Source organism: Aulonocara stuartgranti, assembly GCF_965226115.1.
Source record: "Aulonocara stuartgranti genome assembly, chromosome: 22".
In the NCBI taxonomy this organism is placed as follows: Eukaryota; Metazoa; Chordata; class Actinopteri; order Cichliformes; family Cichlidae; genus Aulonocara; species Aulonocara stuartgranti.
This window is the reverse complement of record NC_138957.1, coordinates 23,524,020-23,530,190: the sequence shown is the minus strand read 5'-3', so window position 1 is coordinate 23,530,190 and position 6,171 is coordinate 23,524,020.

The window sequence follows — 6,171 nt, the reverse complement described above, 5'->3', positions numbered from 1 at the left end:
GGTATTGATATTGCAGCACAGTCACATATCCCGGAGAACGATAAGGGACAATTTAAAGTACCGCCTCCTTCGTTATCTGTCACACCCCGCGGTATATTTTTAAATCATCATGAATAGCTTTGCATTCTGGCGCAGAGAGAGAGGTCTGGAAAATCCTGCACAAGAGCATTGCCCTGTCATTTACAATCGGAATCTGCAGAGCATGCTTGATTTGAATGGAACAAGCTGAAAACAGTATGCAACCCAGAAGCTTTTGCTATGACTGAAGGGTCACAACAAGATCACTTTTACCACTTTAAAGTATGTTATTTACAGTTGAAACTTTTATTTGAAATTGATGCATAAATAAATTCATAAAACAAAAAGATCTGGCTTTTACTCAAGGCCAAATGTGGCCATGTTTGGCTGACTAGCCTCAGACTAGCCTTCCCTATAAAGAACAGATTTCAGGTGTCCTGTGCCATAAATGAATCATAAGTAGCCCACATAGGGCCAAATATGCAGCACTTCTATGAAATGTGATTACTCCTCATCGAGGTTCTGGCAAAAATGAGCAACAATAAAACTTTTCTTCAATGAACAAATTAAAGGCAGGTTGAAAAGTCCACAGTTACAGTCTTATTCATGATGTTGTGTAAGTGATACAAGTGCAAAATGATGGCTGAAGAATGAAAGACTAGAGAGAGAGACAATTTTAGCTCCTCTTGTTTTCAAATTCACATAAAAGGTAATTTTATGTTAAAGGCCTCACAGTACTGTATCATCTCAACACAGCACTCCACTCTCACAATGCTGTCTTACTTGTGGTTCCTAGAATATTTAAAAAATTAAATGGGAGGCAGAGCCATCAGCTTTCAGGTCCTTCTTCTGTAAAACCACGAGGAGGACCATATAGGGCTGCAGGTGACCATGAACAATATCTTAGTAACAAGTCTAAGCTGCTGAGGGTTTCCATTATCCACTATTTCTTCTACATTCATCTCATTTCACTCACTATGTGTTTATACATCACTCTACATTTAATTAGGAGTTATTAGTGTGTGTTTTGTCTCTATCCCCTCACCCTTAGCATGAAGCAGCAGATGGCTGCACTTCCTTCAGCCTGGTTCTGCAGGAGGTTTCAGCTAATATTGTGCTTTAATGTTGTATATTTAAAAACTGTTTTTCTATTCTTCATTTCACACAAACCAGCAGAAACACTATAGACCGAACGTCACTGAGAACCACACAATCAGGCTTTGGTCCTGCCATTTATGGGGTGTGCACTGGCTCATCTCAGTCAGTAAAATATGACAAAGTGGAAAAGTTAAAGCTTGATGCACTCAATTTGTATTTTCAGCAACGTTCTACAACATCTGTTAATGAAATACGCAACAGACACACACATGAAAGGAGCAAATGTTAGAGCGTACTTGTGCACTCTGCAGCGGGAGTGAATGATGCTTTGTAGTGGTCATACTGTGACTCGGCAGCAGCGGTCGATGCTGCACACCTGAGGAATCTCACACTCAGATAACAGCGGGACTGTCTGGGAAGGAAATGTCAAAGCCCGGAGAACAGACAGCGGTCACACTTACACCTATGAGTGTCTGTCATTGAGCTCTTTGGCACTTAAGGTTCTGAAATCCATCCTACATACAGCAAACCTGCGGCTGAGCTGAGGCAGTGAGACTCACTCTGAGTCAAGGCAAATGTGACACAATCATGAAATGAAGATGCAGGCAGGGCGTGGGCAAAGAATGTTATATTTCACTAGGTTTTCGACAGCCATTACTTGTAACAAAGTTTTAAGTATGCAGTTCATTGATGAATACTCAAAACAAGGACTTACCAATCGCTGAAGAAAACAAAATCAATTTAAAAATTGTTTTAGAAATATATTCATGAAGTTATTTAGATTTAACACAGAGTGGATCCTCAATTGATCGGGTTGCTGTTTCTAAACAGAGCTTTAATGTCTTTTCAGTCCTGAAGATTTGAAGCTGTTGCAGACTTGCTGCTGTGCTTTGAATCATTATCTTGTTACATGACCCAGTTTCGGTCAAGTGTTAGCTGTCGGACAGGTGGCCTCACATTTGGCTATAAAATACTTTGGTATACAGAGGAATTCATGGCCAGCTGAATGACTGCAAGATGCCCAGGTCCTGCAAAACAAGCCCAAATCATTATGCCTCCACCACCGTGCTTGGAATTTGGTTTAAGGGTTTGTGGTGACATTCTGTTTGGTTTTAACCAAATGCGGTGCTGTGAATGCCCAAACATCTCCACTTCAATATCACCTGTCCAAAGAAAGGATATTGTTCCAGAAGTCTTGCGGTTTGTTCAGATGGAACTTTGCAAACCTAAACTATGCTTGGAAGAGGCTTCAGTCTTTTTATAATTGTGCTGTCATTAACTTTAAAATTTAACATGCTAACCTAGGCCTGTAGAGTCTGAGATGTAGATCTTGGGGTTTCTCTGAGTATTGCATGGTAAATGCATTTGATTAGCAGTATCTGTCTGCTGCTAACCTTACTAATTCCCATGAAGCCAGTAAGGGTGCAGTTTAGTCCTAAAACTTTCTTCACATGACCTCATGTCCTGAAATCATGACTAAGGAATAACCACAATTTTTTCCACATCAGATTTCTTTTGTCTGAGACAGCCCAAAATAGCACAGTTTCTAGACAGCATTAGAACATTTAAATGACACATTTAAAGGTTATTATTCTTTTTGTGTGTGTGTGTTTGTGTCCATATATATGTTTCCTACATCAGTTTTTAGATTTTACACACAAAACAAATGACTACTTTACAAAATGTACATTCTCATACAAGTGAAACCTACTCATATATATAAGTAAAATTTGCCACATCTGAACAAGCAAAAGGATTTCAATTCTTCTCTACCTATAATAATAATATCAATAATAACAATAAACACTGAAAACTGGCAGGAGTTAGCATTGTTATTGGATACTTTTACTTAGCAACAGGATGAAATTACTTCTTCCACCACTGATGCCAGAGCCTCGTCAGATGGTTAATAATGTAATGTTAGTAACAGAGTGAGCTTCAGTCTACACCACTCCCACTTAGACTACACTGAATTCAGACAAGGAGTTAAAGAGGTAACAAATGATTTCTTTAGGCTCTCATATACTAAAAAAAATCTTCTTGCAACACGAATTTGGAGGGGGATGTTTACTTTAGATTACCTTTAAACATTTTAACTGGCATCTCTGCATAGATGAAATACGTTTAACTGCAGGAACATTTCCTAGAACATGTTGAATGTGCTGAGATGCTGTTTTGCTATCTAAATAAAACATATGCAGCTGCTTTTTCTGTGAACTAAAGGTCGGCATTTAAATGACCCAGCTAACATGAGCATAACATCTTAAAAGCAAAGCATGGATGAGAAAATTAAAGCCCAAGACGAGACGGAAGAGCTGTGTTTTGCCGACTTTTTCATCTCTTAATTGTGACATATTGAGTTCATGCACAAAAATCCACTGGGAGCCAGCTAAATTAGACCAAACATAGTTAAACATGCATGTGTGCCATGCCTCAGACCTGCATACAAGCTAACGTTAACATTTTCCAGCAGCCTTCAAACAACCAGCCTGTAATTAGACACTATCATTACATTGTAGCTGAGCTTAGATCATCAACTGAGTCAAGAGCAGCACTCAAATTTAGTTTTAAAGTGTCTTCAGATGTTTGAGCTGTTACAAATCTTTCTGGGAAACAAATTTTTAACCAGCTTGTGCCCAATTGCTACAGCATCTATAAGCTTAAGACACATTTTGGACACTTTTAATGTAATCTGACCTGTTAGACTGACAAACAGTAACACCTCTGATGGTGAACGTGACTCTTTCATATACAGCGTGCACCACCAGGTGGGATTAATTAGTTTAAGTTGCTCAGCAGCAAGGGTGACTCAGTTAAAACACAGAGCCCACCATGCAGTTTATTTAAAGTAGTTTTAATTCTGCTTGAGTCATGTCAGTGGTTTCATTTAACTGGGTTGCCAGCATAGCTGTCAATTTACCACAAATTATAAGATGGACAAAAAAAAACTCCCCTGCAGAAGTTAAGATTCCCATAAAAATGTGCTTTTGTGAGTGTAAATGGAAAATGTTCAGACAAATGGAGCAGCATAGAGGTTCTACTTCACCTTGCTGCAGTTGCAGAGCAAAATCTGTACAACACTCATGAAATGACAGGAAAGACGACGAGCCTTTGAATCATTTTTCCTCCCATAAAGAAAAAAAACCTCAAAACCCAGTTTCCGCTGACTGGCTGCTTTTATTCCCTCTTGGATGCAGAGCGGCAGAGGCAAACCGGTTCAGGAGGGACGAGTCTGGGAAAACTGCTGCACTCATCCCGCAAACTGGCCAAACCATCAACTTGCCATGCTTTCTGCATGATGTTGACTGCACTGACCAAAAATTAGGGTATGGAGAGCCACTGTGAAATTTTCATGCAATTATATTATCTGTGACACATCGTTTTTTTGTTTCAATGCCTGGCAGTGACGCTAGTTGCTTCGCCAGCTGGAGATCTGGAAGCAAGTCGAGTTGGTCTTTTAGTAAATCAATATGTGTGGTTAACCAGTGAGGAAAAAGAGACTGCGTTTGCTTCATAAGCTGCCAAACTTATATATCAGTGATAAAACTAGAGCTGATTTTATTCATAAGGATAATTCTGGATATTTATAGCAATGCTAAGATATTTTTTACTGAAGTAACTGTTTTTGTTTGGGCTGACTGCTCTTTTAATGGGGCCTATTATACTATTATCATATATTCCAGCTCCATATTTTTCCTCTTGGACTCTTGGAGAGCACCATTGCATGATTCACAGCTCAAAATAATCTTGGTGCAACACTTCAGTTCATGTAGTGTCTGAAACAAGCCGTTTCAATTGAGTTCAAATAATTAAACGTATATAACGCCAATTCACAACAACAGTTGCCTCAAAGCACTTTATAGTATAAGGTAAATTCTCAAGAATATTAGAAGGAAACCCCAACAATGAAACGCACTTCTATGAGCAAGCACTTGGCGACAGCGGGAAGGAAAAACTTCCTTTTAACAGGAAAAGGAACCAGGGGCAATGATGGGAAGCCAAATTTAGTGCTGTGTGATACTGCAGATTTTGATATTGATCCGATACCAGGTATTGCAGATACCAATACTTTAAACCTATAAAAGCAGCTTATGAAGGTGAGAACAGTGTGTCATTATTTATTAAATGAATCATCATTAATTTGCCAATTGAAAAAGTAACGTTTTGAGCCTAATCTTGAAAGTACTAAGTGTAAAGTGTAGCTAAGAAAACAACGTACTATGAAGTTTTTGCTCCTTCTCATCAGTTGGGCCTGAAATGCTTTAGTAATAAACAAATTAAGCTTACAGTTAAAGCATTACAGCAAGAGGCAAATCCTATGTAGTAATAAGCTGAGAGGTTAAGGAAGAAAAAAGCTAGCTAAACATCTTAAACCACATCACAAATAACCAAATTAAAACCATGTATATGTGATTAAGCACGATTGGGGTAATTTAACCAGTATATTGATATGTAAGTAGTGAAGAAACTGTAATAGATGTTTCAAAGCTTTTTTCCTGCCTTTGTCAGTTTCTACAGTTGTTCGCGAATGAGGTCATAATTGAAACATGAAAAAGTGTTACACAACGCAGGTGTGACACAGTGCCAGTGCATAAAATGTCAAATGAGGTGAGTGAGGACTTTGTTGAGACTACCCAGTCCATGTTGGCTCCTGACGAGCCATTTCTTTCTCCACATGGTTGTCCAGACACTTTGGAAAGACAGACTCATTTGTCTGAAGGTTTTCAGTTTTGGAGAGCTCTGTGTCTGGGCTTCTGTAAAATAATATGGCTATTTTCAGCCTCACGAATCATCCAAGCAGGCTGTAACCACCACCGTTATTAATGCTGCCAAAAGCCAGAGTACTGTCGCTTCTCTGACATTAGACTGTATGTATGAAGCCTGCTGTGAACGAGCACTGCTGTTCTCCTAATGCAAGGCTCCTGTTCAAGCTTATGTAACACTTTTTAGTTGAAATGATAAATAAGCTTTAGATACTAATTATCTACCTAATGTTTTGTGCTTCTAAGAGCAAAAGGTTTGCGTTTCCATCTCCAGTCTGTTAATGACTCTACA